This window comes from Cygnus olor, chromosome 11 (assembly GCF_009769625.2).
Source record: "Cygnus olor isolate bCygOlo1 chromosome 11, bCygOlo1.pri.v2, whole genome shotgun sequence".
NCBI classification, from domain to species: domain Eukaryota; kingdom Metazoa; phylum Chordata; class Aves; order Anseriformes; family Anatidae; genus Cygnus; species Cygnus olor.
The window spans coordinates 21,779,166-21,804,472 of NC_049179.1; the positions used below are offsets into that span (position 1 = coordinate 21,779,166).

At 57.7% G+C, this 25,307-nt stretch overlaps 1 protein-coding gene and 1 long non-coding RNA gene across 9 annotated transcripts in view; one reads left to right on the plus strand and one right to left on the minus strand.

Annotated features, from left to right (window-relative positions):
* Window positions 1–3,665: 3,665 nt before the first annotated feature.
* Window positions 3,666–5,604, minus strand: LOC121075910. The gene is made up of 2 exons (XR_005823239.1): window positions 5,495–5,604; window positions 3,666–3,954 (listed from the first exon to the last, which is right to left on the minus strand). It is a non-coding gene; the product is annotated as an uncharacterized LOC121075910 (long non-coding RNA).
* The window catches only part of ZNF710 (zinc finger protein 710), a 28,330-nt gene continuing 8,035 nt past the window's right edge, over window positions 5,013–25,307 (plus strand). Inside the window, exon 1 of one of the 8 annotated variants that reach the window (XM_040569657.1) lies at window positions 5,013–5,177. The gene's annotated coding sequence lies outside the window, so the exon portion shown is untranslated. The other 7 variants (XM_040569658.1, XM_040569654.1, XM_040569660.1 and 4 more) reach the window with 7 other exon arrangements.

Here is a 25,307-nt window from a genome sequence, read left to right on the forward strand (position 1 = left end):
CTGTGAGGCTGCTGTAAGGATCATGTTCGCACGTTCTGATGGGTTGATGCAGTGACGGTGCTGTAAGCACCATGTCCACAAGGTGCCATGGTCTGAGGCTGTGAAGAAGCTGCAAGAATCGTCCACCAGTTCTGACGGCTGCGGCTGTGAGCCTGCTGAAGAACGGTGTCTGTGCTTTTTGACTGGCTGAGCCTGCCAGGCTGCCACAAGCTTCGTGTCCGCAGATGTTGGTTGGCTGAGGCTGCCAGGCTGCTGCAAGGATCGTGAGCGTGTATTGTGATGGGCTGAGGCTAGCATCTTCCTACAAGGATCATATCCGCGGCTTCTGATTGGATGAGGCTGCTATTCCCTACACACGTTGTGTCCTTGAGTTACGATGGGCTGAGGCTGCAGGCCTGCTGAACAACCATACCCACACTTTTTCATCGGCTCGGGCTTTGAGACCGCTGCAGGGATCATGTCTACACGGTTTGATTGGTTGATGTGGAGAGGCTGCCGCAAGCACCACGTCTGCAAGACTCCGTTGTCTGAGCATGAGGAGCTGCCGCAGGCATCATGTTCTCAAGTTGTGATTGGCTGAGGCTGCAAGGCTACCGCGAGCATCAGGACTGCAAGTGTTGATTGGCTGAACCTGCAAGGCAGATGACAAGTCCTGTGTGCACATTCGGATTGGCTGAGGCTGCGAGGCTGCTGAAAGGATCACGGCCGTGCGTTGTGATTGGCTGAGGCTGCTATCCTCCTTACACAGTTCAAGTCCCTGAGTTCTGATTGGCTGGGGCTGCAAGCCTGCTGAGGAATGTAGCCGTGCTTTTTCATTGGCTTAGGTCGCAAGGCCACTGCGTGGATTGCGTCTGCAGATTTTGGTTGGTTGATGCGGGGAGGTCTCTGTAAGCACCATGTCTGCAAGTTTTGACCGACTGAGGCTGTGAAGCTGCTGCAAGCATCATGTCCACCGCTTTTGAATGGATGAAGCTGCTAGGCTGCTGCAAGGATCCTATCTGGGAGTTTTGATCAACTGAGGCTGTGAGCCTGCAGAAGAATTGTGTCCCCACTTTTCAATTGTCTGAGCCTGTGAGGCTGCTGCAAGCATCGTGTGCACCAGTTCTGACTGACTGATGCAGCGAACCTGAAACAAGAATCATATCCATGAGTTTTGATTGGCTGAGCTTCCGAGGCTGATGAAGAATCATGCCCACAAAACACCATGGGCTGAGGCTGTAAGGCTGCTGCAAGGATCATGTCCGCTCGTTGTGATTGGCTGAGGCTGTGAGCCTGCAGAAGAATCACGTTCACGCTTTTTCATTGGCTGAGGCTTCAAGGCTGCCGGAGAATCCCATCTGCGCGTTGTGGTTGGCACAGAATGTCAGGCTGCGGCAAGGATCGTGTCTGCACGTTCTGATTGGCTGAGGCTGCAAGCCTGCTGAAGAGCCGTGTTCATGTTGTTTGATTGGCTGAGACTGCCGGGCTGCCGCGAGCATCACGTCCGCAAGCTGTGATTGGCTGAGGCTGCTCTCCTCACCCACTGGTCATGCCCCCAAGTTCTGATTGGCTGAGTCTGAGAGGCTGCTGAAGAATTGTGTCTGTGGATTCGGATTGGCTGAGGCTGCGAGGGCACTGCAAGCACCGTGTCCACGCGTTGTGGTTACCTGGGGCTGTGGGTCTGCTGACATCATTGTTTTGTTCGACACGCCATTATCTGAGGCTGCGGAGCTGCTGCAAGCATCATGTCTGCGGGTTTTGATTGGCTGAGGCTGGGAGGGTTGTGGCTGCTTTCTTCCTCCAGGGGCCATGGCCTTGAGCCGTGGCTGGCTGAGGTGTGAACCCGCTGGAGAGCCATGTCGACACGTTTGGACTGGCTGAGCCTGGGAGCAAGGCAAGGCTCACGTCTGCACAAGGTGATTGGCTGAGGCTGCTCAGCCACCGCATGCATTGTGGCAGCCAGCTGTGATTGGCTGACAGTGTGAGCCTCCTGTGAGCTTCGTGTCTACATGCTTTGACTGGCTGTGGCTGCGAGGCTGCCGCACGGATAATGGCTGCTAATTTTGATTGGCTGAGGCTTCTGGGCTGCCCGAAGGATCGTGTCTGCATGTTTTGATTGGCTGAGGCTGCAAGGCTACTGCAAAGGTCACGTCTGCCCGATTTGATTGCTGAGATGGGCAGGTTGCTGCAAGGATCACAACCGCAAGATTTGATTGGCTGATGCAGAGAGGCTGATACGGGATCATATCCGCACGTTTTGATTGGCTGTAGCTACGGGCCTGCTGACGAATCATATCTGCACGTTGTGATTGGCTGAGGCTGCGAGGCTCCTGCAAGGCTCACGGCTGCGGTTTGCCATTGGCTGAGGCATCGCCGCCGTGCGCTGGGCTGCCAAGGCCAGGGTGCGATGTCCGAGGGACAGCAGGAGTGCCCCCCGCGAGCAGAGCCCAGCAGCTGCCCCCCATGAGATCAGAGCCAGCTCCAGACAGCTCCAAAGGGGACCCGCTGCTGGCCAGACCTCAGCCAACGAGCGATGCTGCTTGGGCCTCCGTGAGAGTGTGGTTAAGACATGGAGGGGAAGAAAATGCCACACAAGAGCAGCTGGGAGAGAGAAGTGAGAAACAGAGACAATCCTGCGGACATGAAGGTCAGTGAAGGAGGGCAGGAGGTGCTCCAGGCACCAGAACAGAAGTTCTCCTGCAGTGGAGGAGCCCCCGGTGGAGCAGGTGGATATGGCCTGGAGAAGGCTGCAGCCCATGGAGAGCCCCTGCACGAGCAGGCCCCGGGCTGGAGCTGCAGGCCGCGGAGAGGAGCCCACGCAGGAGCAGGGGGTCTGGGGGGAGCTACTACCCATGGGGGACCTGTGCTGGAGCAGTTTGCTCCTGACGGGTGAATCCCGTGGTACGGAGCCATGTGGGAGCAGTTCTTGAAGAGCTGCTGCCTGTGGGCAGTCCCCGCAGGCTCAGTTTGGGAAGGACGGCATCCTGTGGGAGGGACTCCACGTGGAGCAGGGGCAGAGAGGGACCGTGAAGGAGCAGCAGATGAAGTGTTACTGGTTGGCCGTAATCCCCATTCCCTTGCACTACTCGGGGAGAGGAGGTAGGATGGATGGATGGATGGATGGATGGATGGATGGATGGATGGATGGATGGATGGATGGGGGTAGGGGGGTACTTTGCTTTTAGTTTCTCACCACACTAGTCTGTTAGTAATAGGCAATAAATTACATTAATCTCCCTATGCCGAGTCTGGTTTGCCCATGACAGTAATTGGTGAGCGATCTCCCTGTCCTTATCTCAACCCTGGAGCCCTTTTCCATCGTACCTTCTCCCCATTCCTTTGAGGAGGGGCAGTGAGCGAGCGGCTGCGGTGACACCACCGGGGGCCCCACGGCTGCATCGGGGCTGCCAGGGCGCTGCCGGATCGCGTCCGCAAGGCGCCATTGGCTGCCGCTGCCCAGGGGCCCCTGTCCGCGCACGCTGATTGGCCGAGGGGCTGCTCCCCAGCAGGCCGCCTGGCTCCCCAGCCGCTGCCCCTCCTGCCCCAGCGCCCTTCCTGCTCCGTGACCCCCATACTCGCCCCGTGCCCACCCTTGCCATCTCTGTGCCGCTCGTGCGAGCGTCCCTATCCTTCCCCAGCCACTTCTGCGCCCCCTGTACTGCGCGGGGGGACACCAGTCTGCTTCAGCCCTACTGATGATCCTTTAATATTTGCAAATATTTGCACAGGCAAACTCCATCCTTAACAAAGCCCACGCAGTGAGCAAGGATTGCAAGCACAAGGAGGCGAGTGTCAGTGCCATGAATATTCGCATCAGATGGGTCTGGTTTCCGGCAGAGCTTTGAACCAGGCCAGTCAGAGAGCAGATATAACGTTCCAGGGTTGCTGGACCAGCACTCCACATGCACTGTAGATATGTGAAGTAATAACCATGATTGCTGAGAGTTTACGCATATTAGCAACATCAGTTTTCACCTAAGAACACACAAAAAAAATAGTGAAAATGAAAAGTCTGTCTGCGAGACAAAGGACTGCATTTTCAGACAAACTCTTTGCTGTGATTAGTCTGTCCAGCTCCCCCTGCTTCCATGGAGATGAGTCTGTGCCTTCACATGCATCAGCTGAATCCCCGCTGCCTTCGCTCCCTCTTCCACCGCTCCCTGCAGAAGACCCTCACCTCCTCCTCCTCTCCCATTGCAGCCCCTGTCCCCTGGCAGCAGCCACAAGGGGCCTGGCAGCCATCACCACTCCTTGCCACAACCCTGTGCCCCCTTCCTGCCACTGCAGCCCCCTCCCGCTCCCCAGAGCCCCTCCACCCACCCCTGGAACCTCCAAGGGGCCTGAACAGCAACCCCCAACCGCGGCATGCTTTGGGGTTTGGGGAACAGGGAAAATTCTGCCCACCGAGGGGCGGCCGGCCTTTCCTTCCGGGGAGAGCCGAGCCCCCCGCGGTACACCCCGGCCCGAGGGCCCCACCGTGTGGACAGGACGGCGATGCCCAGCTGCCGCCTGGCGCCAGGGCAGGGCTCTGGGGACGCGCGCCGGGGGCGAGCCCCACGGGCAGCCACGTGCTGTGCTGTGCCCCCCCCGGCCGGTGACCCCGGGAGCGGCCCCCGGAGTCCCGCCGGGCGGGAGGCCCCGCACACGGGGGACGCGTCCCCACGCACGGCCGGGACCGGGGCCGCCGCCGGTGGCTGCTCGCTCTCCCGCTGCGCCCCGCGGGCCGGGGCCGCTCCGCCACAGGTGGTCGCGGCCAGCGCCAGCCCGGGCTCGGCGGGGGGGTCCCGGTGGTCGGCGGCCGCCCCCGCTACCGGCAGCGTTGCGGCCCCGGCGGGCGAGCCGCGCCCCGCAGCTTTGTTCCCCGCGGCCGGTGCCGGGGGCGGGCCCGGCTCCGGGCAGAGCCGGCGGCCGGAGCGGGCCGGGCGGGGGGCGCGGGGCCGCTCGGAGCCCGGGAAACTTGTCCGGGCGCGGCGGGGGGGACGCGGGGGCACGGCGGCGAGATAAAGGGCCCCGCCGCCGCCGCCGCGCTCCTCGCTCCCGGCCGAGTTAGGAGGAGCTGTTTTGCATCCCTTCACGTCAGCCTGCCTCATTCCCTCCTTCCTTCCTTCCTGCGCGCCCAGCGCCGGGCCCACGGGCCCGCAGCCGCCGCCGCCGCCGCCGCCGCCCCGCGCCCTGCGGAGCCGCCGCGGGAGCGCACGGTGAGTCCCCGCCGCCCCGCGCCCCCGGGGCCGCAGGCCCGCGGCCGGGGCCGCCAACATGTCGCCCGCTCGCCCGCTTCCACCTTCCCCGCGCCGAGCCGGGAGCGATGGCGGCGGGAGGGAGGGACCGGGGCGCCGGCGGTGCCCGGTCCGCACGTGGGTCCGCCCGCCCCGCTCCTCGCCCACAAGTTTCCCCGCCGCCGCTCGCAAACTTTCTCCGCGGCCGCGGGGCCGCCAAACTTGCGGCGGGGCGGGGAGCGGGGTCGGGGGCGGCCCGGCACGGCTCGGCCCGGCACGGTGCGGGGCCGCTCACGTACCTGTTGAGGAGGGAGCGGCGCGGGCCGGGCGGGGGGCGGCGGCCCCGCACCGGGACCCCGCACCGGCACCGGGCGCGGCGGCCGGGGGGGAGCCGGGGGGGTGGGGGTGCGGGAGCGGGGGGAGGGGGGGGCGTGCCGGGAACGCGCGTGGCCGGGGCCGCGCGGCGGGGGGGGAGGCGCTGCCGGGACCCCCCCGCGCCCCGGGGCCGGTCGCGGCTGGCAGCGCGCGCGCGGCGCTGTCGCGAGTGTCGTCGTCGTCCCCCCCCCGGCCCCCCGCCTGTCGCCCGCTCGTCCCGCGCCGGTGTCCGGGGGGAGCCGCGGGGCTGCGGCTGCACCGCGCGGCCCCGAGGGGCGAGGAGAGCCGGCAGGTAGGCGCCGCGCGGGGCCGGCCCGGGGCGCCGGAGGGGGGGGCACGGAGCCGCCTGCCCCCGGCGCGGCCGCCCCGAGTTTGGGAGCGGTCGCGGGGCTGCTGGAGGTGGCGGCCGATAGCCGCCGCTGCCCGGGTGGGGACCTGCGGGGCGCCCACCGGCACCTCCGACGAGAAGGGACGGGCCCCGGGGCCGGGAGGGGCAATAACCGGCGATTCCCGGGGAGCCGTGCCCGGGAGGGAGAGGCCGCCCCCGGGCCGGGCAGACCCCGGGGCTTCGCTCCTTTTGTCCCCCGGCGCCCCGGGGGCTCCGGAGCCGCGGGAGGGGCCGGGCCCGGGGCCCCGGCTGTGTCCGGGCAGCGCCTGCTCGGTCGCGCTTCGGGCCAGGGAAGGCGGCTCTCGGAACTTTGTGCGGCCCCCTGATAGCTCCTGAGAATCAGCAGGATGCGGCGGTTGAATTAGTTACAATTAATTAATTAGTCAATCATTAGTAGCTCCTTTGTCAGCACTCCGTGTGGGAAGGGAGGGTGGGATGATGCAAGGGGAAGATGGCATCCGAGGAGCCGAACTTCTCACCGCGCCCAGGGCCCGGCGCAGCGGCCGCTCAAACCGTCCCGGGGCTGCAGGCGGGAGGACGCTGCCCCGCGCAGCAGGGACGAGTTCAGCTTGTTTGCTCCTGGGTGGCACTGATGTGAACCAGCCTGATGAGCTCGTGCGCTCAGCGGTTCCAGTAAGCGCAGTTCCAGTCTGGTTTGTGCGGGCCGTCTGGCCTGGCCATCGCCTGGCTACGAATGCGCCTTAGGTTAGTGGGAGACCCTAAAAGCACGGCGCTCCTAGGGAAACCTCAGGGAAGTCGCAAGCAGGGGCACTGGTTTCACCGCCCCTGTGCAGCCCTTCGGGGGTAACTGCCTTCGGGCAGTAAATTGAGGAACAGCAGCTGTGGCACCGCGTGTCCCGGCCAGCAGAGGAATGGGAGCGCGTTTCCCCACTCGCAGGGAGCAGTCATGGGAGTCTGGCAAGTTCTTGTAACTGAGAGCCACCAGAGATAGGGGCTAAATAAATATGGTGCTGAGGCTGCTTGTTCTGCCAGCAGGCTTAAATGAGTGCCCTCTGTGAACACTGATCGCCTTATCTCCCTATAAAGTGGTGCATTAGATTATAGTAACTTGGGCTCAGATACACACCAAGAAACATTCCCAACCTGAACTTAGGAGGGAACTCAGGGGATCAGAAGTAGATGCCTGCGGTTGATAGAGGGAGAGCCTTCTTCCACGGTGCCCAGGTAATGTGTCTGCTTGTTTCTTCTGACATCACCAGGGTTGGGTTAATCTTTGAGAAGGTATTTTTAGTTGGTTTTATTGGGCTAAAATGCAAAGAAGGCTTTTTGTTTATAAATTAGCTTAGGAAACAGTATGAGGAGGGATGAGCACAAATGTTGTCCTGTACTGAACAGCTAGAAATGTTAATGAACAGGCAATACAATGGGTTTGTACCGCAAGGAGCATGCCAGCATACGATCCCAAAGTGAGCGTTACAGGCAAACGTGCCATGCTGATAAAGGCCGTGTCTCTGTACGCTTACTGTTGCTGTGAGGTAGGCTCCAATTCAACATCTGCTGAAGCAGTCTTAATTTCAGCCGAAGCAGTCGTGTACTTGGATATTTTGCCAAATCAGGGCCAAAACAAGAGAGAAGGGAGGCAGAGTAAGCAGAGTTGTGCATGCTGTTGCTGCCTGGCTGGATCAGTGGGTTTCCTACGGTTTTATGACCATTGCTCCCCTTTCCCTCCACTACCTGCCGTGGGTTTTTGTTTTTCCTTGACCTTTTACATCTCGTCCTGCAAACTGTTAAGCACAGGCAGACAGGAACCACAGCTTTTGTCCTGTGCCCACAGAACCCACCCAGCCTGAGACATGGGTGCTGTGGCCACATGAACACTGATGGCAGCAAATAAAATGTCCCAAAATACCTGCACAGGGCTGGCTTGCTGTGGAGACAGCCACAGCTTTGGCTGGAAGAAAGTCGCTGGGTGGCTCAGATGTGCTCAAGGAGCTGCAGTCATCTCCTTTCTGCCTTGCCCGGGGTGGCCGGCAGCCCCCGTCCCCGTGGGACTTTTCCCTTCCAGTGCAGCTGGACCTCGAGACACGGGGCTGGGATCGAGTTGTGAGGGGCTTTTCCCTGTCCTGCCATTCCGCATTTCCCTCTTCCATCCCTGCACACTGCTCTCACACACCCCCAGGTCCTTCTCACAACCACGCTGTGGTACCACACGGTGACTTTGGTGCTCGGAGAGGCAGGGCCAACTCAGCCTGTCTGCCTTTAGCTGCAGTTTCCCTACAAAAATAACCTCTTTCAAATGTATACGGCAATGGAATGAAATACATGGTGGTGCTCAGTACTCTCTCTGGAGTGAATCGCAGAGGACTTTTTATTTGAGAAATTAAGCAGCCATCACTCTTCTTCCCATTGATTTTGGTGGAGGCCTGCTTAGAGAATGAGCAAGTAATGCATTTTCTTTCTCAAACTTTAAATTGAAGGGGACAGAGAGTGATTTTAAATTTTCCCCATGGTGGTCTTTGCTCTCAGCTGTCTGACAGTCATTTGAATGACAATAGAGCATTTTAACAACAGAAATAGAAACAACATGTAAGCAGCCTGCCTAAAAATTTCTTTGGAAAGTACACGGCTTCCTCGTAGCGCTTGTGATAACGCTGTCCTCCCATTTCCCTCCCCATTTCTGTAATGTTCTTCACAAGATATCATAGTCTTTTTAGTAAAGGAGAAGTGAGCGGGAAGGAAGCTTCTCTTTTTTAAACATCAGGTCTTCTGAGTTTCTGTGAATGTTCTCAAGTGGGAAGAAGAAACATAACTTCCCACTCTCCCTTCCCTCCCAGGCCACCTCTAGTTTCACAGCAGAGAAACTGAGGTAGAAGGGCAGTGTCTGAATTACTCCTCTGTGTGGGGAGAGGAAAAAGCTCGTAGAAAATTCATCTGAAATTTCATAAGTCTTGCTTAGTTTGGGAGTAAAAAATGAAATAGTTCAGTAACTGGGGGAGCGCAAGAGGCACTGCAGAGGCAAGATGCGAAATTAAACCGAGGTAAATGGAGGTAAAAAACCGAGGTAAATTAAACCAGTGCGGCGAGGGCGCGGGCACCGCGGGGCTGCACCGGGCCTGGCACCGCTTGGCAGCATCTGGCTGGTGTGGGCAGGGGATGGCTGGCACATCGGTGAAGCCCTTTCCACAGTTAAAATCGTTAGTTATGTTCCAGAAGTTACTCGGAACTAGGGAATCCACACCGCATGATGTGGAGTGCAGTGGCAGAAGAAATTCCAAGTCAGTAGCTGAGAAGTAATGTACAAAGGAAGAAAATTTGTAACAATTCGTCACCTTCTGAGGTTAAAAAATAACTAAATTAAACCTCAAAAGGGACCTGAGCATTGCTGCTGACAGCTCAGGCAAAGGGCTTCGGTGTGCAGCCACGGCTGGAAACGCGGGCGGGATGGCAGGAGGGGTGGCAGCGCGGACAGCACCACGCAGCTGCCGGGCCCCCGTGCCCAGGGCTGCTGCCCCCAGAGAGCCCGAGAGGGCTCCTGTGCAGCGGTGGTTTCGTCTCGGAAAAGAGGAGCGCAGGAGGGCAGGACGCCAGCGGTCTGTGAAGTAGGGTTGTGCAGAGCAGGGGATGCGCTGCGCTGCCCCGCTCCTCCTCGCTGTGCAGTGCTGGGGAAGGCAGACGTGCAAGGAGACGAGTTTTGGTGGAGAACACTTGCTAACAGGAGTTCCTACAGCTTTGGCACGGCGGTGGTTGAGCAGACGGGCGGGTGGTAGAGGTGAGCAGTGAGCGGAGCAGGTTTGGTCTGCGCTGTCAGGCCAGGAGCCTTGTGCGAGGCGAGGCTGATGAAGAGGAGCTGGGAGCTGGGGCCGGCGGCTGGGGCCATGGCGTAGGGATGGCAGGGAGTGGGGTGGCTGGGGCAGCAGTGGCAGCTCCAAAACCCAGGCTGGTAGGAGTGCCCAGCAGCCAGCACCGTGCTGGCCTGAAAATGGCTTAAAAATGGAACGGCTGGATGTGCTTTGAGGCTTCAGTACTGCAGCAAGAAAAGTGAGTTGCAGGGCAACTGTATTTTAAATTAATTCTGTGACACAGAGCAACTGAAATGAGTAAATTCAGTTAAAATCAAAACTCTATTCTTCATCTTTTTCCAGTGGCTCTTCAGCATGCCCCGTGTGCCCCCATGCCACCGCAACCAGCATGCTTCCATGCTGCGTGTGGCCAGGAACAGGGCAGGCACTGGGAGCTTTGACCTAGGGAACGCCAGTACGTGCTCTACAGGTTTTATCTCAGCACGCCAGTTTTGGGGAGGGAGTTACGTTGACTAGGAAGCAGCGCGTGGACATGTTCAGGGCTTTACTTCCATGGCTTGTCCGTATGAAAGCCCAGTTCCACACCCGCACCGTGCCCCGGACCGTCCTGCTGCGGTACGCGGGGTGGTCTCAGGGCTCGCAGGATGAGGCCGGGAGCAGTTGATGCAAAAGCCAGCAGCTGGCAGGGGCTGAGTGCTGGCAGCCCCAGGGTTTGTCCATCCCTGGGGTGCATCCGTCCCCTGGGTTTGGCCGTCCTGTTTGGCAGCAGCAGCACTTCCCGGTGCGCCTGCGCCACGGGGCCAGGTTGCTTCTCCCCTCTCTGCCCCTTCTCTCAGCACTGCATCACTCACCGGTGCTTCCCCGGCATTTATCAAGGTCCCTCCTTTCCCCGCTCTTTTCTCTCCTATGTTCATTTCTCCAGGGGCTCCCCATTTCTTTCCCCTCCTCCTGCCCTTGCTCCCCCCAGCAGAGGGTTGGGGTGCGCGGGGTCCCCGTTGCAGAGCCCCGGCTCCATCCAGCTGCGGGTTTCGTTCTTGAGCGGTGCCTTAGCCTGTGTGAGCTCAGCACGAGCAGGGCTGGAAATAAAAGAGAGCTGGAGGACGGTGTTTGGAGGTTTTCCCATGGGGAGGCCTTTGTTTAAAATTTAATATGCTGTTCTCTTTCTCTCAATGAGTAAGAGAAGGATGCCGGCTCTCTAACGTGCTGCCGTTCAGCGCTCCACCCGTTCCTCTCCTTCGCCTCGTCTTTCTGGCACAGTCACACCGCAGCTCTGTCTCGGCTCTCCCGCTGCTTCCCACTCGCAGGTGCTGGCCAGGGCTCAGATGTTAGTGCTGGGGACAGAGTCGAATGGAAATTTAGGCCATGGCTTGCTGATAAGAGCTGGGCCCACGCAGGAGGCAGGCAGGTGCCGGCCCTGCCGGTCCATGGCCTCCTCAGGGTCTGGGTAGGAAGGTGCTGAGCTTTGCCGGGTGTGTCCCAGGCCCGATCCAGCCGGCTGCTGTTGGGAAACACAAATTGTTATTTAAGAATGGATATTCTGGGGAGCTGGCTCCCTTTTCCAGGTAGAACCCAAACAAAGATGGTGAGACTTGTGCTGGTCCCCGACAGAAGCCTTGCCGCTCTCCAGCGCTCGCCCTCCGGCCATCTGCAAACGGGTCAGCATAAGACTTGAACCTTAATAGCTCCATACGTGGCTGATTGCAATCTCATTTCTCTGCACCACCTGAGAGTTATAATTTTCAGGAATTGATTGACCTGTCCTTCTTTGTTTGCCTCTTCTCAGTCCCCTGTAGATGTCGGTAACACGTTCCCGTTGGCTGTTGTGCATTTACGGACAGCCTCATCCTGCAGCCTGTGCCCGTGCGTAGCCCCTGCTCAGCCCTCCGGCTGCTTCCCCAAGGGGCTGCAGGCTGAGGGCCTGAACTCGTAGGCACTGCTGCACTCCAGGGGAAAATTACTGTCCAGAAGACAGAACTGTGGAGCCTTTTTGTCAGTGGTAGCAAGCCCCTTTGTTGAATTTCTTCTTCTTCCCCGTTTTATGCTTCGGCCATTCAGCATGTGCTTCAGAAGCCCATCAGCGTAATTGCAGAACTCATCTGCAGAGAGTAAGCCTTGATTTATGGGGGGTTTTGAGTGGTTTGGTTTCATTTTATGATTATCAACAAGGGACACATATAAGCAAATTATTTCAACAGTTGAATATTCTGTATATTTATAGGACTTTCTTGCTGTAAGAAGAAAGAGTGCAAAATATAGCAATTATGCATATTGTTTTGAAAATGCGGACTGGAGGTAGTTCAAGCAGGCCCTTGCAGTTGCCAAAGCAAGGGGAAAATGTGTTAGACAAAAGCAGCCTTGTGGCCATGGTATAAAAGGTATAAAATATTTATAAAGACTAGTAAAAAGTACAAACATTTCCAGCCTCCCCCCAGCACGGCCAGCAGCTTATCCGCTGCGTTTTCCATGCCATTAGCCAGCGAGCTCTGCCTGTGCAGTGCGGGGCTGGCGCTGCCACCCGCTTGCAGCTCAGCTCCCTCTGCTTTGGGCAGCGTGGGGCCGGGCGAGGGGCAACAGGGAGCTGCCAGGGGCACCACCAGCCCCTCGGTATGGGTGCTGTGGGGCGCCAGTGGCCCCAGAATCGTTAAGGTTGGAAAAGACCTCCAAGCTCATCTTGTGCAGCCACCCCCTACCACCACTATCATGTCCCCAGGCACCACGTCCAACCTTTCCTTGAACACCCCCAGGGACGGTGACTCCACCACCTCCCTGGGCAACCGGTCCCAATGCCTGACCACTCTTTTTGAGAAGAAATTTCTCCTAATTTCCAACCTGAACCTCTCCTGGTGCAACCTGAGGCCATTCCCTCTTGTCCTAAATATTCGTTTCACTGTGGGCAGATTTTTCCGGGCCTTCCATCCTTTAAGTGCGTGGAGCACACAGCTTCGTGCGAGCACAGCGAGTGGCCCTGGTGACACCCTGAGGCCGTGCCGAGCACCCCGAACACCCCGTCCCCCTGGCTTGGGCACTGCCAGGCCCGGTGCCGGCGCGGTGCAGCAGGAGCAGCGCGCAGCCATGGGTGCTGCAGGAGGGGACCTGCACGGGAGCGGTGCGCAGCGCTGCCTCTGGATCCGTGCAAACGCGTAGATAAATGTGCAGCTCTGGTGTGAAATTTCAGCCAACGCAGCAGCTAGGAGGGCTGGTAAGCCCGCAACATGTCAGCACGCAGAGAAACACAAGTGCAATAGTGCCTGAAAGCGGGTGGGAGCTTCTTTCCGAGCCGGCAGTGAAAGCCCCGCAGAAGGGCACCGCTAGCAGGAGAACCAGGCCTGCCCCCCCCGCCACGCGCCACAAGGACGGTGTCTGTGCAGGAGAGGCGGCGGTGCACGGGCTGGGGTCTGGCATCGGCGGGTGGCTGGGGCACTGCACTGGGGGGGCTGCAGCAGGGGGTGTCTGGGGCACACGTGGGGAGCTGAGTGCGTGCAGAGCTCCACCAGAGCAGAGATGCAGCTCAGGACAGCTCTCCCCCTCCGCTGTCAGATATTTAAATCTGAGAATCCAATACATTGCAGGAGTCGTGTTTCTGAATCTAAATTCCTGCTCCCCTGAAGTCATCAGAAATGTGAAAGAAGTCAGATGTGGAGCCCTTTATGCCAGTGAGTCTTTATGCAGAGATAACCCGAAAGGTTCCTCACTGATGTATCTGAAGTAGAGGAAAAAGTAGCTCAGCTTAAAAAAAAAAATCCCCCAACTCAATTCTCTCATAGACTCTCAAATAGTCTTAAATTACATATACAGCCTTTATTTTCTGAAGCATCCTCCATCTGTGTCTGCCATACATTTATTATCCTTCATTAGGGCAGAAACAATGCCTTCCAGCTTGGGAGAGGTGTTTTCCATATCAGTCACTTTGACTTCAGTGGCTTGAATTTTACCTGTCACTGTTTCGAACTTTTTATCTGTGTTAGGTTAGGCTCCATGCTGGAGGTTTTTTTCTTCCTTTAATGACAAAGTTCAGTATTTTGAAACACACTTGCTTTGTGCTCCCACAGTGCTGCTTCTCTGGGCTAAGAGATTCGAGAAAGAAACCACCATCTCTGGCCCTGGGCAGAGGCTTAAAGAGGATTTTTTAAAAGGAGGCCCATGTGAGTGCACACACAGTTGCTTGAGAATGTGTTTGCTGAACTTTGATAAAATAAAAGCAAAACAGTGCATTAGCCACATTCCTTACTGTAACCCCCAACATACACAAATGCAGTTAGGAGGAGCGATCACCCTGCTCGGACCCGGAGTGCACGTGCAGTTGTGCTCTCGGAGATAACAGCAGGCAGAGCGCTGTTGGCTGTGGGATCCCGTATTTGCCAGGGCAAGGCTTGGTTAATAAAACACCCGCCGTTTGCTGTTGGTGAGCGGGCTCGGTGTCTGGGGTTTCCCTTGGAGCTGCGGAGCAGGGCCTTGTGCTCACCGCTCCGGCAGTCCCTGGGAAGGGCTCTCCAAACATTGAACACTCACTTTTCCAAACTGCTTCCCGGCTCAGTAAAGGATCTGAAACATTTTTCACCTTGCGGATCTGAAAATAATGTGGTATTTGCAGCTGAGCAATCAGTTTTGCTCCTAAAATGGTGCAACATGTCCAACAACGTTGCTATTAGAGGAATCAGAACCGGGACTTTCCCACAGGGCTGACGCCTTGTGTGAATAGGAAGAAGTCAAGCTGCTCTCGTGTTCCTGCACGCTTGCTGCGAGAAAGCTCTGTGATTTTCCCTCCTCCTTTTATCTATGGGTTACAGAAAAATACACTTGATGTGTTTGTTATTTAACATCTCCAGCCCACGTGACTGGTGGCACCTGTGAGTTCTGTAGGGAAAGATTTTGTGTGCTCAAGATAATTCTTTGAGAAAATGCGCTGGGAAGCCCTGCTTTCCACTGCTGTCTTGGCCACGCTTTGCCTAGCCAGGGCTGCCGCGGGATCTTTCTGCCTTGCTGCGATGAACCCGTGGCAGCTGGTGCTGTGCTCGGGGACCCCACGAGGCCACTGCTCCTCTGCGGCCTCCGAGGAGACACGGAGTGCCATTCCCTCTCACCTTGGCAGCTCCATTCCCCTGCTCAGGGATGTAGCGCAGGCTCTGGATGGGCCTCCATGCAAGCAAAATGAGGGGGCTCCCTTTCTGAACAAGAGTGAATTTCAGAAGTTCTACTTGTGAAGGAATATCCAGGCTGGTATTAACTAGCACCCTCAAATTAAAACCTCCCAGATACTTTACATGTCGTGCAGGCCCCAGCTGTGCTGCGCCTCCCTGCTGCCGGGTGTCCCAGACACAGACACGAGGTCCCTTGGGATGGAGCCCGTCCGTGTTGTCAGCGTGGGCAGCTGGGGGCTTCCCAGTCACAATCTGGGCAGGGCTGGCATCCCTGGGGACAGGTGGTATCCCTGGGGACGGGTGGCATGGCATCCCCACAGGGACCAGCCGGCCGTGCACCTGCCGAGGGCCGCCTGTGTCTCTGTGGCCACTGAGAGGAACGTCCCGGCCCCTCAGGGCTCGGGCAGACCCCAGCACCCAAAGCAGTGTCCTGAACACCCAAAGCAGTGGTTTGAAAAGCAGAAGAAAGTTTTACATGGCTGTATTGAATGCTGTGCTGAAGTTCTCGTCCCTCTTCAGTCATGGGGTCACAGATGGCTCTGGTTCCTTCCCTTAGCAGAAGTAAGAGCAAAAATACATGGTACTTGCAGGTCGGGGGGGATATTTCCTGGCCAGCCATTGTTCAGTGTATGGAAGGACTGGAGTTGTCAGCAAAACCATCCGCATTCAGTAGCTATCACCTTCCTTCTGGCCCTTGACTACCTGTTTACAACTTCTCCCCTGCTGCTAACGGGTCTGGGCAGCCTCTATGTCCCCACTGGGCTCGGCTGGGTGCAGGATGCAGCCCAGGGTGGGAGGGGAGCAGCCGGATCCAGCCCCGGCAGCCCCAGCACCGCTGTCCGTGCCTGGGCAAGCTCCACGCGCAGGATACAAAGGCCAAAATTGTTTGCAGGGAAAATGGCAGCAACAGTCTTGAGAGTGACGTCTTCATGCTGCAGTTGTCTTGTTCGGTCCTCTTCCTCAGTGGGGCTGTGATATCACATCAGGCCCCCGCCGCACTTTTTGCATGGTACACATCCCACATAACATTTGGGCTGTTTTTCCCTTTTACAGCCACTTGCCAGACTAGACACAGAAGGGTGCTTGTCCCCGCGTCTGTCAGTTCCTTGAACCCAGCGCTCCATCGCCCCTCACCGAGGTCCCTGCCGTCAGTGGGTGCCCTCCCGGAGCCCCAGCACCCTGGTGGGTGCCAGCGGGACGGCTCCGTGCTGCTCCAGAGCTGAGCTCGGTGTGTGCTGCCTATGGCATCGCTGCTGCACCCCGCCTGGCTGCTGTCCCTCCCCATAATGCAGGCCTGCTGCTGCTGCTGCTGCTGGGCTTCTCGCCTTCGCTGTGGGGCCGTGCTGCAGGTCCTGCTCCAGCAGGCCCGCAGTTTTCTCCTTGCTGATTCCACTTCCATTATTGTCTCCTCACTGCGTTTTTATTCTCCCTTTGTCCTGGCTTACAATGCCTCGCTCCGTACTACGCTTTTCAGTCCGGGAACGTCTCTGCACCCAACAGTCTGTGAGCCCCCCCACCACTGCTGGTGACATCGAACAAAGTGGGACCCAAAGGGGGACCCAAAATGGGACCTGCTGGTGCTGGCAGAAGCGCAGCACCAGCCTGCACCTGGCCCGGTGCCGCCAGCTCTTGCCGCGCACTCCACTCCCAGCTGGCCGGGCACCACGGCCTCTCCCCAGCTCCTGCAGATGCGGGGAGCACCAGCCCTGTGCACCCCCCAGCCCCGCAGGGCTGCCCCCACAGAGCAGGGCTCAGGATCAGGCCCCTGGGTTCTGCCTGTCCAGAACATCCCCTCTTGTTCCTTTGCTTCTTGACCCAGATCTGTAATGCTGATTGCCTTCATGGAAGCGTTTGGTTTTGCAGATTTGTCTTCTCTGTTTGCTGTTATTTTCACCAGGGACTGCACGAGTGAGAGTCTTCCTTGCAGAAACTCAGTGCACAGAATTTCATTTACTGTTTTTTACATATCTGCATGTGTGATTACTAGGAGAAGTATTTTTAAAAGTAGCTCAGCGTTTCTTTCAGGGAGTTAGAAAAGACCAGATTTATTTTCTGCTGTGCTGAGAATTAACTCTCCTTTCTTCCTTTTCCCTCTGCCCCCACTGGAAAGAGAGAGAATGTAAAAAAGAAGAAAGGATTTACATTGTCGTCGTGATTGGCACAGTCTGTGAATGAGAGGTCATTTCATGTGGCTGTTTCTTTTCAAGCGCTCTTTTTTTCATGCACACTGTATTCAGGCTAGAAGCATTCTTTCTTTTCAAAGCTTCTCTGTCTGTCTCTCTCTTCCCCCTCCTTTATTTTTCATCCCTTTTCTTTACTTTTGCTGTCTTTTCATTCTGTTTTTCTCCTCCCCCTTGGGGCTCCATTTTTTCTTTCCTCTTTCCTCTATTCAGTTCCTTTTTTCTTTTCGCATCTTTTTTGAATAGCTCTTCTATTTTCAGAGAGGAAAGAGTATGTAGAAGAGAAGTCGTTACAGCAAGGAGGAACTTGAAAGTCTCTCTTTCCCTGTTTATTTCACTTAAAAGCAAAAACTGTTTTCCAAAGAACAGGGTGATTTCCATCAGGAGCCTGCTGCAGAGAGCCCGGTGCAGCATGCTGCTGGTGGTCGGGTCGCAGGCACCCCTCTGGTGCCGCAGCACCGGCACGCACCCAGCGCCCAGCCTGCGCCCGCGGGGTCGGAGCGACACTGGGCACTGCGTGCTGCATGCCTGTGCCATCTCCCCGTGCCATCTCCCCGTGCCATCTCCCCGTGCCATCTCCCCGCTCCGCATGCGGGCAGCAAGGCCAGGCTGGACAGGGAGTGGTGCTGCTCCCTTGCCCCAGTGGCACTGCCCTCGCCTCTGCAGCTCCCGGCAGCAGCTCGGTACAATTTGACTGCTGCTGATGTCGCCGGTGCTGCTGTGCGGGTGAGCGGCAACCGTTTAAAACATGGCACGGCAATAAGCTCTTGGGATCCCAGGAGAGTTCTGCCTGTTCAGATGGGGGAAGAGACGTATGGGTGGGGATGGGGAGAACGGCTCAGCTTCGTGTGGAAGGGGAGCGTTGGGCGGCCGAAAAGCAGTCCTTGGGAAAAGCTGGGCTGTGCGGCAGAGCTGGGTCACTGCCGGGGGGCCGCGCCTGGTCCGCGTTTGCCATGAAAAGGCGCCACACTCAAACCCGATGGAGACGGGGCTGGTGAGCGTCACGGTGGGGTCCTTTTGGTCTCCTAAGCAAGAGACCAGACCTTGTTCTGCTGGGCAGCGAAACACCAGAAGTTCATCAAGCAGGTGAACTGCAAAGAGCAAGGAAAATCCCAGCTCTCCCTGTGCGCTTCCATTTTCCCCATTAATTATTGTCTCCCCAGTTGCTCTAAAATAAAGCAGAAGTTGAGGAACAGTCTAGTGTAGGAGCACAGGTTGGACCGGAGCGGCCAGCTCTCGTTTTGTGTTGGAGGAGTGCTGGAGGATGGAGCTCGAGATGAGCACAGCAGCCGGGCAGCACGGTCCTGCTGCAGAGAGCAGGGCAAAACCGCAGGGTGTGCGAGCGGCCGTGCTTTTCTCTAGCAATGCAGAGGTTCTGAGTGAAAAGCATGTGCAGTGAAAATAAAGCAAAGTGGGGGCTCTTCAAACTGCAGCACTGCAGCAAAACATGGGCAAGTGAACCCTGCAGGCAGTTTGCAAGTTGCCTCTAATTGCCCAATCCTGAACATCTTGTAGCACAAGATTGAAATTCTGCTTTCCCTTTGTTTGAAGGGTTTTGAGGAAGGGCCTTGCCTGCAAGCATGGCACCTCCGTGGTTGTTTCCACCAGGCGGGGTGTGCGTTTGGGGACCTGGCCAGGAGCCTGTGGTAGGGGCAGGGGTCCTGAGCAGCGCAGCCAGGCTGCCAGAGGAGCCGGAGCTGGCTGGTGCCACAGCAGTTAATGGGGTGGATTTTTTTTTTTTTTTTTTGAGTGAGATTCAAATAATTGTAACCCAGAGATAAAGAAGACATTGGAGGAGATGAAAAGCGTGAGAGAAAGCAAGCAAGCAAAGGACAGAGGTTTGGAATACAGAGGGAGATTAGGAGATAGATGAAAGAAAAAGGAGAGAGATAAGAGGGAGGCAGAGGACAGATCCACAGCGCCCAGATAGGGGTTGCCAGGGAAACGGGAAGAATGAGGGAGCGATGGAGGAGTAGGGATGGAGGGTGCTGGGGGCGGGGCGCAGGGGTGGGGGGCTCGGCGATGGGGGCGGGGGGGCCTGGCGGGGGTCCTGCCCTGCTGGCCAGGGCAGTGCGGGAGCGTCTGGGTCGTGGCCCTGCTCCCCACGGCAAGCTGACACGGCTCCCAGTGCTGCTGCTGCGGCTCCCGGTGCTGACCCGGTGCTGCGCCCCCAGCTCCCGGTGCTGGCCCTGCACCAGGTCCTGGCTCCTCAGCCTCATGGGGCGAGAGCCGGCAGCTCTGGGCTGTGCGCGCCTCCCCAGTTCTGTGCAGTTATTTAAAAATCCTCCTTCTCCCCCTCCAGCCAGAGTGTGCCAGTAATCGGGTGGCTACGAGCCCATTAATGTTTACTCTCACCTTTGAGTGTAATCTTCGCGGTAAGAATCACCAGCAGAATTACCAAAAGATCGATTAGTGGTGGTTTTTAACATGATCTGGCAAAGAGATCCACTTCCTTCCTGACACACTGTCTGTCACGCAGACATACAATCATCTTTTTCCCCAACTTGTTTTTTTCACCTCCTCTTACCAAAAAAGGTGCCTTTGTCATAGTGCGAGTGGTAGGTTGTGTCCTTGTTTTTGAAATGAAAGCCCCCAAAGAGGATAATTCTTCCACGCAGAACGCTCCACATGCTGTCACGTCGGGCTGTCCTCGTCAAAAAGCGTGTCTGCGTGCAGGGAGCGGTTCTGCTTTCTAATCAACTCGCAGTAAGTGGGTGTTATCTTTTTTTCTAGAGAACTAGTTAATAGAAGTTTTCCTTAAAAAACTGAGTTCGGTGATACCTAACTTGGAGACACTGATTGAATGACTTTAGAAATCGTTTTGATTTCTTTAAAAGTGACGAGTTTATTTGGTAGGCAGCAATCCAGCAAAACGCGTCCTCCTTCCCGTTGCTCAGAACTTTGGCTCGTTATTTAGATTAAAGTCTGGTTTATTTGCATTGGATGTCAGTCGTGGGAAGAGGAGCGGTATTTTTAGTTCTGACCCAGATGCAGACAGGAGGGAGGCTCTGGGGCACAGCACTGCAGGGTTTGCCTCTGTGCTCCCGCAGACCGGGCTGCGGGGCCGGGTACAGGCGGTGGGGAGCTCACCCCCGGGGGGGCCTGGAGCCGACCGGCCCCGTGTTGAGCAGCTCGTCCTCTGTGCGCCGTGCTCCGTGTTCGGTAATTGTCCCCGCCCTGCCACTTTGCTCCATACAAACGCTAAACCCCACAAACACCTTCTCTGGTTCGGTCCGGGATGGTCACGGAAGCTTTAGAAACGAGGTAGACGTTTTGGCTTTGATTTACACCAGGATTTAAGCATGGAAACAACTTCGCCTTGCCGCGGTGTTAGATTGATTATCCTGCATGGGAACGCTTTTGTGGGCTGGGCAGAGAATAGGAGACCCCAGTCATTCTTTTGTCACTCAGCCCTCGCTCAGCATGCGGCTGAAACCAAGGTGACCTCATAAATCCTCAGGCCTGGTACAGAACAAGTGTTCTGGGTCAGTTTTATGAATCATTTCAATCGTTCGTTGTGATTTTCAGGGAAAAAATATATTTTTCAGCTTAAAATTTTTGTGGGTGCTTTAAGCAGCTTTATGGGAAAACCACACACAGAAAAAAAAGAGAAGATGAAAGACTGATTCTTCCTTTATCAAACTTGACTGAAAGCTTCTTTTAAAAGACAAAGAAAATAAACTCGGAGCTATTCTCACAGATACTCAAGATCTACCAATTAGCCATTTGCCGTTAACGATTGCCGCAGAGCCCTGATGCCACGGCAGGCACAGGGGATGGGGTTTCGGCCACGGCCAGCCCCAGCAGTGCCAGGGGGTCCCTTTCAGGAGGGGACAGGCCCGCAAGGTGCCCTCGCGCTGGGCACGGGCAGGCGGGCGAGCTGCAGGAGATGTGCTGCTGCTGGGACCGGCCGGCTCTGGTGCCCGCGCTTAGCAGGAGGGGTAACGAGGAGGGCCTGGGGCTCCTCGGCCGCCCAGGGGCCACGAGGTCAATCATGGAGCCTCTGCTCCCCCTGCTGCCCTTGTTGTGTCGGGGAGGCCAGGGGCAGACCGTGTGCGTGTGCCGGTGGGATTTACATGGGCTGCCCAGGGCTGCTCCACGCAGGATCGCGGGGCGTTTCGGAGCCCCTGAGCTGCCACCAAGCCCTGGTGCCGGAGCTGCGCGGGACTGCCCAAGGCACTGGAACAGCTCAGGAGAGGCCGGGGGAAACCAAGCAGGTTAGAGCAGAGAAAGGAAAGCAAAAGAAAAGTGTTCAGCAACAAATGACTCAGTCTGGTGCAGCTCCTGAAAGAGCTGGAATCCAGCAAGAAAGGTACCAGAGGCAAGGAAGGGGCCGTGGTGCAAAGCGCTGCGGGAGGGGAACCATCAGGTGTAAGGGTCTGCAGGTAAGAGCTAGGTGCTTGAGTGGTTAAACACAAAGGAACAGGGATAAAGAGAAGGTAGATGACATAAGGAAGTGGCAGCTCTCTAAAAAACAGTTTTAATCACCTAAGGAGCAGGCAGTCAGTAAGAAATGGCAAGGCTCTGAGGAGTATGGGCAGGGGCTGGGGCGAGAGGAGCAGCGAAATGCAGGGGGCAGCTGGATTCCTCCAGCCCGTGCTGATACTGGAGGAGAACAGATCACACCCAGACAAAGCCTCCCAGGAGAGGGAAGAGAGTGCTGAAAGAAAATTTCACAAAACCCAGAAAACAGGAGTAGGAACTGCTGCCGGCCCCAGGTGCGTCCTTCCCCAATCCGCCATGGGAAAGAAGAAGCATGACCGTCGGTGGAGGCACGGACGAGAGGGAACAGGGGAACACCAACACTTGTGGTTTTCAGAGGAGACATTCACAAGTGCATTTGTGTAACTTCGGGTGTGGGAAAAGTACAGGCGGGCGAGTGTCTCAATCAGCAAATGAGCTGGAGAGCACGTAAACCCTAACTCGGGGCTTTGATGCAAGCCCAGGCGAGCATTTGGTTCCCAGCTCAGCACGCGGGCAGGAACTGCTGCAGCTGGGCGAGGGCCGGGCCTGCCGGTACCTCCGCGGGAGGGATTTGGAGACTGGAGCCGGGGCTGCGGAGAAGTTGTTCTCGTGTTGCTACTGGGATCGATATTCAGGCACATTTAATCCATTTCCTGTTTTTCTGATCTGGGGGAAGTGGGACAGACGGATGAGCCGAACTCAAGAAGCAATCATCAGGAACGGGGTTAGGGAAGTCAGCGTGGAGACGTGCAGAGGTAGCGGATGGTAACGCGTTGCACAGCGCCCGTCGGGAGGACCTGCACCCCCCCGGCACAGGCAGCCCCCGCCCCGCTCAGCCCCGCGGGCAGGGGACGAGCTGGTCCCGCTGCCGAGCTCCTACCCACCCGTTAGGGGTGGCACCGAGGCGCGGGGCCCTGTGCAAGGCTCACCTTTTGCACCGACTGGTGGAGTTAAATCGCCCCTGCACCAGCCTGGTGCCGTGGCACTGGGTCAGCGCTGGGCCTTGTGCCGGCACCGCAAGGCAAGCACCGTCCCCTGCCCTGTCCTGCTGCCTGCACATCTCCCCGGCCACAAGCGGCTCCTGCGTGTCCAGCTGGGGCTCGGCAGCAGCCCAGCTGCTGCTGTGCTGTCACAGCCGGGAGGGACAACCTATTTCTGCTGATTTTCCTTCCCCTGCCGCCTTCAATGCAGCTGTGCGGCGGGGGCCGAGCAGTGCGCTGCGGGACGGGACCCTGGGGGCCAGGGCCGGCAGCGGCTCCCCGGGGAGGAGAGGGTCCGGCTGCACCCACGGGGAGCGTCCGAGCATCTCGGGGAGGAGCTGGGAATGCCTGGCCCAGCCTTGCTTGCCAGTATGCCGGGAAACAGCATTTCCAGCCTGCTCTGCAAGGCCTTCGAGAAGGCTGAACAGGGAAGTGAGAGCAAGGAAGTGAAACAAAAGCATTTGTCTGATTCCCCACTTCCCTCTCGGTGTGGTGTGTTTGTGCAGCTGCTTCAGCAGCTCTGCTAACTGTTGCGGCCTTGCTCTCTTTTGAATAGCAAAGCTCACTGTCTTATGCACAAGGGCTTGAACGTTTGACAGAGAAAAGTGCAAAGGCTGGTCTGCGTACCACACAGCTTTTGTTTTTGCCCTGGAACCCCAGAGGAGCAGCGCTCATCCCCTTCCTCGGAGTGCTGCAGATAGGAATCTATAATTTACTTTCTTCTAAAGGCCTCTGTCTTAGGGTTGTTGTTTTGTTATTTTTTTGGTTTTGGTTTTGCTTTCTAAACACGTGAGTGCTGGTCTCAGGAGCGCGTGCGTGTGCGTCAGCCGCTCAGCCTCTGTGCCTCGTGGTGCTGTACTCGGAGGCAGAGCCGTCCCAGAGGCCAGCGCTGTCCCGGCCCTGTGCCACACCGGCACGGTGCCTGCACGCTGGCACTGCCGGGGCACCGGGAACCCCCGGTTCCTGCCCTGAGCCGGGCGGCATTACCACAGCAAGGCTGCAGAACACAGCCAGAGATGTGTGGGCATTCATTGTCCTGAATGATAAATGGCTACAGAGAAATTGCCCCTTGGAGAAAATGGGATCCTAAGTGGACTGGAAGAGACGTCCAGTCCATGTGGGAAATAGAAATTGCTGCACTGGGCCCCAAAATGAGGAAGAAAACAAAATGGAAAAACAAATCAGAACAGCTTTTCCTGCTTTCCGGTCTCCCTGGCTCCTCTTGCCAGCACTGAGGGAAGGGACCCTGGCTTTCCTGCCCGGACCAGGGCCCTGGGGAGCTGCCTCTTGTTTTTAGTTTCCTTACTTGGAGCAGGAATTACATTAGCAGGTCTTGAAGCCAGCAGCACTGCGCCCATGTTCCTTCCGGGAAACTGCTGTCATTCCAAGCTCCGGCTTTGTGCTTCCTGCCGCGGCGCCCTCCGGCCAGCCCTCTGGCCCCGCTCGGCCACGGCTCAGCAGGGGGCTGATGAGCACGGTCGTGATCAGGGAAATTGGAGCAGGGAGCGTGGAAGTGAGAGTCCCTCCCGTCCTCGCAAAAATGGCAGGGAATGTTTTTGCAGGGGTGAGTTCTGTTGTGCTGCTTTCTCCGGTAGCCGTGCACCCCACGGAGGCGCTCGCTGTAAGCGAAGCATCCAGCTGAGCTCGGCGGAGGGAGCGTGCGCGTGGGAGACGGGAGCAGCGGGGTGATGAAGGGTTTGGAGACCACTGCACGTCTACAAAAACTCCACCCACGCTGGAGAGTGGAGGCTCATCCGCGCTGCGCATCCTCCAGAGCAGCACTGCAGGCTGGCGCTGAGGGGAGCGCAGGAGGTTTCTGCTGTGATTTCCCCCCACCCCACCCCCTGCTCAGCAGCACAGACAGCTCCCCGCGCTCCCCCCGCACTGTCTGGGGGGTCGGGGGGCTCCGGGGGCTGGAGAAGCCCAGCCGGTGCTGGGGGCACTGCAGGCAGACAGAGGACAGGGAAGGGGTCGAGCTCCCAGCAGAGCTCCCGTGTGCCCACAGGGGAGTCCGGGGGGTGCCGGGGGGGTTCTGGACAGGGCCGCGGTGTCTGCTTCCCAAGCAGCACCGGCTTGTCCTGCTCAATGCTGCAGGGGGGCTCCCACACCCCACGCCGTGGGCACTGGCCGAGGGGTGCCTGCTCCCATCCCCGAGCCCAGCAGCACCCGTGTCAAGCACACAGCGAGGCTGTGGCCGTGGTTGGGCCCAGCGAGGCCTCATCTCTCCCCCGGGCTTCCTCTTCCTGCTCTCCAGCCGGTTGTTTTGCCTCCCCCGTCACTTCTCCCTCCCCAGGAGTATGTGTGCTGCAGGCGCAGTGCAGACATGGGAGGACACATGGAGAAGGCAGCTTGTGCCCAGCCCTGCACCCCAACCAGCCGGCCGGGACAGCGGCCGTGCTGGCTGCTGCAGCGAGGATGATAACCTGATAAAGTGGGGCTTCTCCGTTCCGGGAAGGAGAGCGGTTAGTTAGCCCACAATTGCCGCTTTCAAGTCTTGCAGGTGCTCCTGGGACTGCGACATAATCTGGTTTAGAGTTTATTCCTGTTTTACCTCCCCTGTAGGATTCCTCTTTGTTGTAGCTGCAGAAATAATTATATTTTAGAAGGACATTCTTCACTGCAGGAGGAAGCTGCGGCCTCCTCTGCTTCACTCGGGGGCAGCTCCCCCAGCGCTGCCCTGCCCGGCCGTACCAGGCACCAAGAGCTGCTCCGGGGGCGCTGCTCCAGGGGGGCTGCTCTGGGCCGTGCCCACAGGGAAGCCCAGCCCGGGGGCGATGCACGGCTCCCCCCAGCTCTGCTGGGGACGCCGGAGCTGCAGTAGCAGCG